General features: G+C 35.4%; 1 long non-coding RNA gene across 1 annotated transcript in view; it reads right to left on the bottom strand.

Moving 5' to 3' along the window:
• Positions 1–355: 355 nt before the first annotated feature.
• The window catches only part of LOC135199986 (uncharacterized), a 62,620-nt gene continuing 49,153 nt past the window's right edge, over positions 356–13,822 (bottom strand). Inside the window, exons 2-4 of the long non-coding RNA XR_010311163.1 lie at positions 8,179–9,719; positions 6,079–6,165; positions 356–3,757 (exon numbers count right to left, since the gene is read on the bottom strand). This is a non-coding gene — a long non-coding RNA (uncharacterized LOC135199986). The remainder of the gene's footprint in view (positions 3,758–6,078; positions 6,166–8,178; positions 9,720–13,822) is intronic.

Genomic DNA, 13,822 nt, shown 5'->3' on the forward strand with positions numbered 1-13,822 from the left:
GGCCACTGGGGAAAACTGCATACCTATGAGTCTCCAAATTCAAAGTTTATCTAACCTAGACTGCAATGCCCATATCGTGTACCATAACTAAGGAAACATTGTACACTGATAAAACTTTCTTAATTTTTTGCTGCGCTGAGAAAGAACAAAAGTAATAATTACCTTTAAGGCTAAGATTTGAGAACTGATAAAAAAGTTGAAATACAGAATTCCTTTTAACAAATTAATACAACTTGGTATGACAATGATTTCCCCGCTATTCAAACTTTAAATCAATACAATTTGGTATTACAATAATTTTCCCATTATTCAAACTTTAAATCACTACAATGTGGTATTGCAGTAATTTTTTTACAACAACAGTTAAGTGATCAAAACACTTACATTCCATGAGAATTGCAGAAGAAAATATTGATACCTTAACCCAAAAAATCTCCATATGTTAAGACACTGTAGTACGTTATTACAAAATCTACAAACACCTATCATTCAGAAATAATAAACGCAAATTTCTCAAACTACTTATGTCGAAGCCAAAGGAAAGCAAAGATATACCTAATGCTTCAGTTCCTAAGCTGAGGCACAACTCTTCTGGCAAGATTTCACTTTTAACAACTGTTCGAAATTTTTTGGTACCTGAAATGCCCTCTACTTTATGTGGTTACTTGTTTACTTGGCTGCATTGCGAGTCATTCTTACAGAATGTCTACTTGCAACCATAATCCCTACGTAATGATATCAATTAACCAAACAGTTACTATTCTAATTCCTGATAAGTCCACTCAGAAATGAATTTGCCTTTCGCATTAAAGGTCTTGAAAACATTCATGGTTCCAATGAAAATATTTAGACCCCAAGATGATTTTGATTTTAAATTTCCCCAAAAGTCTATCAATCAATCTAACATTAAGACGAATAAACCCTTCGCATAAAAGAGATTGCTTCTTAAATGTTTATTAGTACATATACCAAAAACATTCTACTGCAACTGCAGAGCACATTCGAAGAGACCACAGTTAACAATGCCTAACAATATTGAAGGTAACTCATTGAGTTCGAGTTTGCTTACTGTTCATTCACCTAGAATGGAGTTATCATAAGAATCCCAATTATGCTCAAATAACGCATTCAATGTGTCTTAATATATCATTGTTAATACGTAATTTCAAATTCTCCTTAAAGTAATGCTTGAAATTTGCGTTTACTTATCAAATCATTCATCTACAGTACATTTGAAAGCAATATCATACTGCTCTGAAAGCAGTACCACATGCAACAGTGTCTTGAAATATTCAGATGCGCCATGATAATGATGTTCTTGATAAGATACTCTCCAGTGGTTACAGTATTAACTTCTAATTGGCATATGTTTAATGTTAAGCAAGAAGCATAGTTGTCATGGCATGGTCTATACAAGAATCAGAAATTCGATTAATCACTTCAAAAGAATACGTTCTTTATGCCTTAAAGTTTTAGATAAAAGTAATAAACAATTTTTAAATGGTCTCCTGTCTTAACGGTGCAAACGTTTAAATGCATCAGGTTGAGATATCTCGCCTATATTAAAAAAAGCCTCTCATAACCTAAGCTTTAAAGTACACATACCAGTGGTTAGATAAAATTGCAATAATGCAAGACCTTAACACAATTGCAAAACTAATTCCAAGGGAACTTTTGATATAAATCAGCAAAGTGACAAGCTATTGATTAAAGCCACGATGAACATATAAAAAGCTTAATTCCATGTCCCTACTATGAAGGCTACTAGTTTTAGAATATCTGTTATTTATATTAAAGATAAATAACAGAAAAATACGTACTTGATTATAAAATATTACCTAATTTATAAGGATGCATACCTCACAGGTTCTACTACACACAATAATTCCTAACAATATCTGCTGTCATGAGGATGTTCTGTAAAATCAGCGAAACCTGTTCTTTCTAACTGATGAACTTTGTGCTACTGATCATACATGAATGAACGGAAAATAAAAACATAACCTGCTATTAACCTCGCGTGACCTTCGTATCCGGGCAAGTATGGATTTTGAACAATGACCTACTGGACACTGCAAACCAAAACTGAAAGTTGATGCACAAGTTATTCTTAAACACACGTGATTTTTGATATGAAATAGTGAAAATGTAGCCATGACTAACTGATAGTTGATATTATGCTATGATGGAATTTACGGTTATCTGATAGCAAATGAATATTATGTACTTGAATATTACGTATCGTGTTATGTACTAAGCTACAGTAATTGGCACCCGATGTTAACACTGTTTAGAAATTCAAGTGAAGGCTTTATATTTCAAGACAAATCTGTATCAAACTTATAAGACATCTAAATAAAATATATTGTGTATTCCGAAACAAACTGATTTCTTTTATCCCTAATATTAAACCTATGAATTTCATGCAAATAGAAATGTATCCTGAAAAATGCCAGGTAGCGCATACCGATTAAGAAAATTAAATCAACTACGTATATGTATCCAGATACACGAAGCTACTTGTGGTTGATAAGAAACTAATGATATATTCAAGGCAAAACAAAGCTGTGTCTCCGGAAACCTACAGAATAATTGATAGCTAAAAGTCATTCTAAATTGGCAAGAAATTGAAATAAAACGATTTTGAAATACGCTGTAGAATTTAGATTATGAATCTTACGTAGAAAGGACCACGATTTCTGTTGTATGCACATGACTATTGCTAAACTGGTAAGGAATTCAATGTAACAATAAACATGCTAAAACAATGATCTGCCTAATAGCTGATAGATAAATTCAAATACAAAATAAACTGTGACATATAATGAATGAACTAACAGCAGATATTAGAGTGATAAGAAACCTTAGCAAGGCAACTACGGATCTTGAAACATGCTGAACGTGAACTTATAAAAATCCTTGGTAAATGCTCATCAGCTAAGAACGAGGTGATGTGACCTTTAGCTATTAATAAAGTCTATACATCCTGAATAAAGCTAAGCTACCTGATAATGTACATTAAATTTAGAAGAAATCAAAACGGAAAATATATCCTGGAATACTAAACCAGTAGCAGTTTTCAGTAATAAAGCATATCTCCTGGACAACAGTGAACTACCTCTTTATGAAAAAGACTTCTGAAGATGCTACTTAAAAATTACAAGCAACAAAGCTTGAGCTCTACTCGACTTGGGGTCAATAAGCACTGTTATGACCCTGAATAACTAAAACTTGCTGGCCGATAGGCACCGTTATGACCCTGATTAACTCAAAACTTGCTAGCCAATAGGCACTATTATGACCCTGATTAACTGAAACTTGCTGGTCGAAAGGCATTGCTTTGACCCTGATAAAACAACACTAGATCGTGACTATAAATTTTACCGTACTAATATAGTTTTAATAGTCAGAATCTTTAAGAGTATGATGTCTTTGTGTGACAGTAGGGTTTCTGACATTTATATTGACGAGTCATTTTTTCTTTTGAGCTGGGCGATCCTGTCTTGTAGGTTCATTTATATGATTTCTTGAAGTAATTATCTTTCAACCGACTTCTTTTCTTCATAAGAGAGTTATTCAATGTCATACACTGTGTTCTTGTTCCTTTTTCAACAGCAGTAATTTTGGCAGTTTCTTCTTCCAATAATTTCTTAAGGTTTGTAGTTTTTCTTATTTGTAGAAATTCCCTTGAGTTGTGTATACACCATCAGAATACTTCGAATTTATTTCACCCAGCATCAGCCCTGTAGCAATGAGCCTGCAAAGGAAACAAATCTCTGTAGAAAGCAAAACTTACTTAAATACGAAATGAAAAGTTAAAAACTTTTTCTAAAGAGTTGAATAAGATAAAGTTTTGAATAAGATATAGTTCCCATACGTATTTGCTTGACTTCAATGCAGCTTAGTGTGGAAAAAGACACCAGCTAAAATTGGGATATCTGTACAAACTATATTGTAAAATTATTATACTTAATGTCAGATAACGAATAAACGTCTATAACACGTCGAAAAAGGCAGCCTGAAAGTCATCTGTAAGAGCTCGCCTCAGTGCTACTAAGTCATGTTAACTACCTACTATGAGATTCAGGGTCTCTGTAACACGGTTTTTTGGACTTTGCTCCTTGTCAAAGCATCGGATGTAGCTGAAAGTTGACATATGTATATTTTACAACCACACACAAATTTTGTCAGCATTATCAATAACCTAAACCCGATAGTTTTAATTTTTATAGAGTAAAAATGATCTAGCCGACGCCATGCCCAATGATTACGAGCCAAGAGTCGAAAAACATTCATTACGTAAGCAAGGTAAACTAACACCTTTGGGCTAAATGTTGCCCCGCCCATCCACCAGACAGAAATGCCATCGGCTCTGAAACCCAAAGACTTTATGAATGGCGGAACGATACATAGATGTGGGTGGGGTATCAGCGCTAGCGTAGTAATACTACTGTAGCAGTAGTGCCGCAACAGTATAGCAGTAATATTCATGAATTAAACGTTTAGACCAACTGCTGGGATCCTTGAGGATCCTTTAGCACTTCTGACAACTACTCGAGAAATTAGTTTTTATAGCCAGAAGTTAAATTTTCTAATCCAACAATGCCCATGGTAGCCTTCAGTGTTATCCTGAATTATGACGAGGCGAAAGTGGGTGGAGCCTCGTGAAGTCACCATTCTGACGATAATTATTGGTGAAGGTTTAAAGCCAATATACGGTACCGGCTATTTTTTTTTTTTTCAGTAAATAGGTAGATAGCCAATAAATAAAAATTGCTTGACATTGGATATAGCAGTTATCAAATCAAGCTTGTCTACTATGTTTTTGGTAATTACCAACTATTCCCTACATCTTGTCAATCTGATTGTGACCTATAAAGTAGACTGTAATTTCTTTGGAAACTTATTTTGGGAGTTAGACTAATAATCGAAGTGTTTTTGTATTTATTAACATATTTTGTTGGTTTGTTCATTATGACAATTATCAGTGGGGAGGTTCCAGAGTTCATAAAGGTGTACTGCTTTGCTTGTATTTAAATTTGTATGTCATTGTTGCCAGAGGTTTAGCCTTCGTTACGTATAGCCAATCATCCATCGAGAAAGAGGGAAGAAATGATGTCATAAGTTACGCAACGAGTGCGTTCGAAACCTTCTCTCTGAGTAAGTTGGCCCGTCTTCAAAAATGGTCACTTTTACATTATAAGTACCAAATTTATTTAACCTACGTAGTGCAGAATACACTCAAAATTTATGTGTTGATATAATATGTATTCTGAATAAGCGTTATATTTATGAAATGCATAGATAAAAAGTTATTGCGAAAAAACCGTGTTACAGAGGCCCTGAATCTCATAGTAACTCCTTTTACGACGGAGCATACTGAGCAAATAACTTTTGGATTGTGGTGTTGTTTAACGCTTCAGATTTTGCCACGCTACTAAAGGTATAATCAGTCGTGGTTCGTAATGCAATGACCGCATTCAAAGAAAGCTCATAATCACGAGTCAATACAATGAAATGGACAAGGACTTAAATAATAAAATCAAACAGGCATACTACTCACTGTGGATTTACTTTCCCAAATTACCGTATTGTTGTGTTACACAAAAACTTGTTACTTCGAATGTAAGTTGATTGAAAAAGTCTTTGAAAAAATTTAGATTCCTAAGAATTGTATACATAACAGTAACACAGGCTTTTGGAGGCTCCCAACAAAACTGGTTATTGCATTCATTTTTTTCTAAATTAGACCTTAGACCCATAAATGAAATCTGCAACTCTATATTTTGTAGTCATGAAAACTGAGAAAATCAGCATTTGGCTGAATTAATGAAAAGTAGCACAAATTATTCCCATGAAAGCTTAGAGGACTTATACAACAGAAGTGCGTGCATAATTATATGCAATCTCTAAGCCTTATCTTGGACAGATTGTCCCCAGTTTTGCTGGAAACTAGACGAGTGAACAAAAAATCATTTATAGTATTAGTTTGCATATGGATATTTTCTGATCATTGTACATAAGCTATATGCCTTTTCGCATTAGAGGGGTAAAAAAAAGTAATACACACTACCTTACCATTCAGCAGTAATTGACCACATTATGATTGGTGTAGAAAGGTTAAACTTGTCGTCGTGGATTAGACGTGACCAGTCACCCATGAGACTGGAAAGCATAGATTCATGATAAGTCCAGTGTGTGTTAAATTGAACCCTAACCCTAACAAAGGTATTAGTTAAGTACAGCATTTTGCGGCTTAAAACATCGAAAAATAACCCATCAAGTCTGTGCAAATGAATTGAGAGACTTGGACCCAGGTACTATGGATAGCTCCAGTTCTTATCATTACCACACAGCAAAGTTCCATTTTTTCCTCCCCCCTCCCATTCCTAAATCAAACTGGAAACGTCCAGTTCCCTTCTCATCCTGAACCACCCTGGACATCTCCAGTTACTTTCTCCCCTTCATAAGCCACACAGGAGAGTTCCAGTTCTTTCCTACCCTTCATAGAACGTTCGAGGAAATTCAACTTTCTTCCTCCCTTTCTTAACCAACTTAAATTCTCGGTCCTTACTTCCCTTCCTATTTAGTTAAAATTGTCCTGAACCTCTCTAGAACTCAGGTCTGTTACATGTCTTAGGCAAAGAGTGAAGTATCTATCCATGTTTGCCGACTTTGGTGGACAAATCAGGTTTGCGTAGTGTGTAGTACAGTATAGTACAGTAAAGTGCGCTGGGCAAAACTTACAAAGAATTAACTTAAAAGGAAGATACATGAACTTAACTGACAACTTTTTAATAAGGGGGTAAGGTTGTAGATGCAACTACAGTATTAAGGTTGAATTAATATGGCATATATCCATGTATCCCCTTTAGCCAATATGATGGATACTGAGGGCGTGCAGGAGGCAGTGCTGTGATGCTTTCTTGCATATGAGATGCTGGGATGTCTCTTAGCAACTATGGTCTACCTCTGGTTTATCAGGCAACAACAGACACCTCCACTTTGACCAGCATTCAATTGTTACCTCCATAAACCAGTGGACCTCCTATTAAGTCCACATTGGAGTGGAGTACCAGGCTATGTTATTAGACGGATAATTATTGTGGACAAATAAGTTAAGGAATCTCTATGTGGCTTTAGAAAAATATTTTTCAGAATTTATTCTCTTTTTCATTTTTCATTACTGGCCATCTTCGACTCGCCAGGACAGACACACAGACACACACACACACACACTCACTCACTCACTCACTAACTCACTCACTCACCCTCTCTTTCTCTATTTCTCTTAGTTAAAACCTTCAGAAAAGTTTTCTCTCTCCCTCTTCTCTCTTTCCCTCTCTCTCTCGTAGTTAAAACCTTAAGAAAAGTTCTCTCTCTCTCTCTCTCTCTCTCTCTCTCTCTCTCTCGTAGTTAAAACCTTTAAAAAAGTTTCTCTCTCTCTCTCTCTCTCTCTCTCTCTCTCTCTCTCCTTCCAACTTTTCACTTCACGACCATATTTTCACTTTTTCACACCGTTATTTTAAGTTTACTTTATTCATAAAATTTTTTTTATTTCAAATCATCGATTGCTACATACGAGCTGCCCTATGAGCAAGAGCCTGTGCTGGCGTAATTCCAGCTCAAACCAAAATCATACCCATTCAATAAGACAAACCTGGCATTTAATATTAAACAAAAATCAGATGATGAATTGAATGAGGCTTATAAGAATGTCATTCTGTGCAAATCCTAATTAGTCGACTATCTTACAGTCAATACATCATTTTTATACAGACTTTATACTTAAGAAACAAGTTAAATTTCTCTGACTTCAATAATTTTTTTATAATCTAAAAGTGGCATTTCTAGTAAAACATTTAAAACTCAGTCGTGTGCAAATTTTATTAACCTATTTTTATCTCAAATTTCTTGCTTTTAAGCTCTCTCTCTCTCTCTCTCTCTCTCTCTCTCTCTCTCTCTCTCTCTCTCTCTCTCTCTCTCTCTATCTCTTATATAAATAAAATATACATATTTTTTATCCATCCTTCAGTAATATCAGTGATTTTATGGATGAAATGACCGATGCATATTCTACTATATATAAATATATTAACACTCGTATTCACCCTTGGATTATCAACAGATTAATTTATGGGCTCATGTTTTATTCTACCAGATAAACGAATAACTCACCGATTATAATGACTGATTCCTGCCACGTAGTGAGGGTTGAGCAGCATCCTATACCTGGTTCTTGGTCCACTGTTCCTGATTCCTGGTCCATAGTCATTGGTTCTTGGTTCATGGTCACTTGTTCCTGTTTCCTAGTCCATAATTCGTGGTCTTTGCTTCTTGGTCCCTAGTTCGTGGTTCCTGTCTCCTGGTCTTAGTTTCTGATTCCTGGTCCATGGTTCCCGTTTCCTGGTCTTAGTTCATGATTCTTGTTCCATGGTTCCTGATCCTTGGATCTTCTTGGTCCATGATCAATGGTTCCTGAATTCCGGTCCCTAGTTGGTGGTTCCGGTTTCTTGGTCCATGGTCTCTGGTTCCTGTTTCCTGGTTCGTGGTTCCTAATCCCTTGCTCCCTGGTTCTTTACTCCTGGTACGTGGTCCTCGTTTCTCGGTTCCTGATTCTTATTTCTCGGTTCCTGGTAACTGGTCCTTGTTTTTCGGTTCCTGTTTTCTGGTCTATGGTTCCTGTTTCCTACAGGCGTTCAGATACATCTATGAAGTCGCATTGATACAAGCCAAGTCTTCAGTTAATCAAAAAAACTCGAATTTGTTAGATTAGAAAAATATTTAAATCTGAAATGACTGAAATATCCCTTATCTGGGTGATTCTTTTGCTATTTAAGACTTTTAATAATTAAGCGTTCTAATTTGCCAAAAATATCTCGTGTGTTTTTTTCGTATACGTAAATTCGTAAGACTGTAATGATTCATTTCGATATTCTAATTTATTACAAAGAATATTTAATAAGAAATTATTAGAATAAACTCGCCATCATGGCCCAGGTGATATTTTCCGATTTACTGAGACATATCTTAGTTCTCTGGTCTTACAGCACAGTGATAAGACCAGTGTTCATGCATGGATTGGAGACATGGCCTCTCTAAGAAGAAAAGAGAAGGTAAAGCTTTAGAGAACAGAGATGAGAATGCTGAGGTAGATTATGGGATTATTGCTGCACGAGAGATTGGAAAATGACGAAATAAGAAGAAGAGCAGCAGGGTTAGTCAAGAATGATGACAGAGGCGTTAAGAGAGTCGCGACTGAGGTGGTATGGGCATGTGTTGAGGATGGACGACGAGGTGGAGTGAAGAGGGCTCGCGAGGAACCTGTTCGAGGAAGATGATCAAGAGGGAGACAGAGAGAGGATTAGATGGCGAGGTAAAGTGAAGGAAGATATGTAGAGGTTTGGTGGAGGATGATGGCTTTGATAGATGGCAGTGGAGAAGGCGCATCAGGCAACCGACCCCTTAATGTAGGGATAAAGGTGGGAAAGACGATATCTTAGGTAAGGGATCGAGTTTGTTAAGAGAGAGAGAGAGAGAGAGAGAGAGAGAGAGAGAGAGAGAGAGAGAGAGAGAGAGAATGGGGTTGGGGGGTGTGTATCTTACGACTCGACCGATTATCTCGGTACCTTGTCTTGTATCAAATCGAAGTTATGGATATATTGAAGCAATGTGAAGCGGCTTGTGGCCTATACTTGTGGTTTCATGCGAAGTCATGTCTGTAAAATAAAAATCTACATCAATTCATCAGAAATAATTAATAATCTACCATAAACACTTTGATATAAATGATTTCAGGTGGATGAGTCAACGAATAATATAATTCATCAAGTTATACAGCCATGGGACAATGAAAATGACAAATTACTTGTAATGTTGCGTAAAAAAAGGACTGGGCTATGAAGACAATCATCCCATCACTGGTTTCAGAATGTCTTCCTTCATGACAAAACAGGAAAAATGTCTATCCTTCAACTAACAATAATTACTCCTACTACAGTTTCTGCTATCAAATTTCAGCTCTGAATGTATCTCTTTGTTCGGAATCTGTAGACAATTGACATAGTCTAACAAAATGGCAAGCAGTGTCATTTCCTTCATAAAATACAGCTGATATTTGTAATACCAAGTGCGTCAAGATTCAGCAGCATTTATCTAAACTACTTAATGTATTGGAATGAAAATGTTTGTATAATCATTAACATTCTCATAAGGTATTTCCTTCACATCAGCGGTTCTCAACCTTTTTAGGCCCATGCACCCTTTCACCATACGTCAGAATTTCATCCCAACACCCCCTTTCCAAAATTTCCTGCCTCAAAAGGCGCATTCCAAATAATATGCAACAAAATACGAATTCAAACACACAATCAAGCGGAGAGAAAACCCGACGTGACTACAGTACTACAGCGCAAGGTCTAAAGAATATCATTTCATCTTAAAACATGAAATACAACACCATAGCTATTCACCTTCTAATAACAATTTACTATATATTTACATCGATTCAGCTTTGGCATTGTTACCAAAAAAAAAAAAAAAAAATATATATATATATATATATATATATATATATATATATATATATATATATATATATATATATGCGAGATTCGATGGATAAATAAAAATAATGCCACATCCTACCAGGAGGAGGTTTCTTTAATTAATATATTTTCGGTGACTAACACTTATAAATGCTTCTGCAATGGTCTCATGACTTTTTACAACAAATACGTTTTATGACCTGGACACAGCCATATTCTTGTAGTTCTTGTTTAAAATTCCATTCAGGTTCATGTCACTGGATTTTCCCCTTTAACTGCTTTCAAAACGCGTTATTCCTGACTAAATACTGACATTATTAAGTCACACAATATATCCTAGTTTTGCAGTCAATCATAAAATTTCAAACACGTAATCCTACAAGGTACCTACTTCATACCAAACTTGTTCGGGTACACACAAGCACAAATATTTTCTTCTTATTTTCAGCGTTCACGTGATTCTGCAAGGTAATATGGTCGCTACTTCAAATCTAACTTGTTCGGGAACACACACAAGCAAAGATATTTTCTTATTATTTTCAGCGTTCTCAGTTAGCAACACAACCCTTCAGGCTTAACGTAGATTGCTAGTTAATATAGTAAATGCTTTGCTTAAAACACGTCATATTCGTATAAACCGTCAACACAACTGTGCAGGGGACCTCTTCAGACCGTTCTAAGTTATACTTTATAGCCTTTTTCTTCGTAAATTCTTCGTACAATATTATTAAACCATTGTTTGCTTAACTAATTCGCACTAAAGATGAAAGAAATAAAAATTACATTTACCTTTATATGTCACGAGAACCTTCGGAAATAACAAAAGCAACATGGCAGATATCCAGTTGTTTTTTACTTTTTTTATATATATCATTTGAACTCTTGAACGCCAAATCTGCCAGTACGAAAGGATATATACAGTATTAATACAAAATTCCTTTGTTACCCTGATATACGATGTAAATGGCACCAAATAAGTCGAATTTTACGACTTTTGCGACGGAAAGAAGCACTTCCGGTTACCTGTCCAGTCACTAGGGAACTAATTACGGTGGTGAGCTTTGTTGGCAGCTGGACTTATATTGTTAATTTATCCATTTTTATATATAATATATGGGCAAATACAATGAAAATGAAACTTATAAGAGACAATATATTGTCGCAAAGCAATGTTTCAGATTTCCAAACGAGTGTACGAGAGAATGAGAGCGCTTTGCCGAGGATTCTAACCTTACCTTACAGACCTTACAGTTCGTTCGGGTTGCCCCAGGTCCCTCAGTGTGAGGCACCTCTAATGTCTACCAGAGAGTTGCTAGTACATCTTCCGGTATATTTTGCATCTTCCAATCTTGGATGGTCTGGGATGCAGTTTAGATATTTGTCGAGCTTATTCTTAAACACATCTACGCTCACTCCTAATATATTCCTCCGATGAGCTGGCAACGCTTTGAATAGACGCTGCATTATCGATGCTGGTGCGTAGTGGATTAATGTCCTGTGTGCTTTCCTTATTTTTCCGGGTATAGTTTTGGGCACTATTAATCTACCTCTGCTTGCTCTTTCTGATATTTTTAGTTCCATGATGTTTTCTGCTATTCCTTCTATCTGTTTCCATGCCTGAATTATCATGTAGCGTTCTCTTCTCCTTTCTAGACTATATAATTTTAAGGATGTAGTCTTTCCCAGTAGTCAAGGTCCTTAACTTCTTCTATTCTAGCTGTAAAGGACCTTTGTACACTCTCTATTTGTGCAATATCCTTTTGATAGTGTGGGTACCATATCATATTGCAATATTCAAGTGGACTACGAACATATGTTTTATAAAGCATAATCATGTGTTCAGCTTTTCTTTTTTTGAAGTGCCGTAACAACATTCACATTTTTGCTTTAAATTTTGCCAAAAGAATTATTGCTATTTGATCATTGCATAAACAATTTTCCTATTTCATCATCACACCAAGGTCTTTAACTGCTTCCTTATTTGTGATTGTCTCATTATTAGGTCCCCTATATGCATATAGCTTTCCTTCTCTGTATTATAATTTATTGATTCAAATTTATCAGAGTTAAATACCATCCTATTTACCTCTGCCCAATCATATACTTTGTTAAGGTCTCTTTGTAAAGCGTTCCTATCTTCATCACAAGTAATTTCTCTACTTATTCTTGTGTCATCAGCGAAACTACTCACTACCGAATCCTTAACATTACTGTCTATGTCTTCAATCATAATAACAAACAGTATTGCAGCTAACACCGTACCTTGTGGCACATCGGATATTACCTTGGCTTCATCCGATTTCTCATCGTTTGCAATAACTATCTGTTTTCTGTTGTGTAAAAATTCTTTTAACCATCTTCCTACTTTATCCACGATATTGTGTTTTCTAATTTTCTTCGCTAATATATTATGGTCTACTTTGTCAAAAGCTTTTGCAAAGTCTAGATAAACCACATCTGTTTCATTTCCGCTTTTCATATTTTTGAATATGTTCTCACGGTGGACTAACAATTGGGTTTGTGTACTTTTTCCGGGTACGAAACCATGTTGTCCTATATTAAACAGATTATTTTTATTAAATGTTTCATAATATTTTTCTTCATTACCCTTTCATACACTTTCATAATATGTGATGTTAGACTCACAGGCCTATAATTACTTGCCTCTAGTCTTGATCCACTTTTGAAAGTAGGGGTAATATATGCTAATTTATGCTCATCATAAATCTTGCCTGTATCTACACTTTGTCTTAATAATATTGCAAGTGGCTTTGCAATACAATGAACTACTTTCTTTAACAAAATAGCAGGAATTCCATCAGGCCCTGCTGCAGCTCCATTTTTAATTTCATTAATAGCCTGCACAATATCAGCTTCATTAATATCTATGTCTGCTAAATATTCACTATTTTCATCCCTTACTTCTATATCATTATCTTCATTATCTATTCTAGGGGTGAATTCTCTCTTATATCGTTCTGCCAATATGTTGCAAATTTCCTTTTTTTCATTCGTTAATCTCCCTTCAATTCTTAGAGGGCCTATTTCTATTCTTCTTTTATTCATCTTTTTCGCGTATGAGTATAATAGTTTGGGGTTTTGTTTGATATTTATTAGGTTTTTTTCTTCCAAGTCCCATTTTTCATTTTCTTTTGATTGTATAATCTTTTGTTCTGCATTTTCTATCTTACTTTTTAGTTCTATAACTTTCCATGCATTTTTTTCTTTTGCAAGACCTTTTTTCCACTTTCTGATTTTCTGGAACAAGATCCTTC

This window comes from Macrobrachium nipponense, chromosome 26 (genome assembly GCF_015104395.2).
Source record: "Macrobrachium nipponense isolate FS-2020 chromosome 26, ASM1510439v2, whole genome shotgun sequence".
Lineage (NCBI taxonomy): Eukaryota > Metazoa > Arthropoda > Malacostraca > Decapoda > Palaemonidae > Macrobrachium > Macrobrachium nipponense.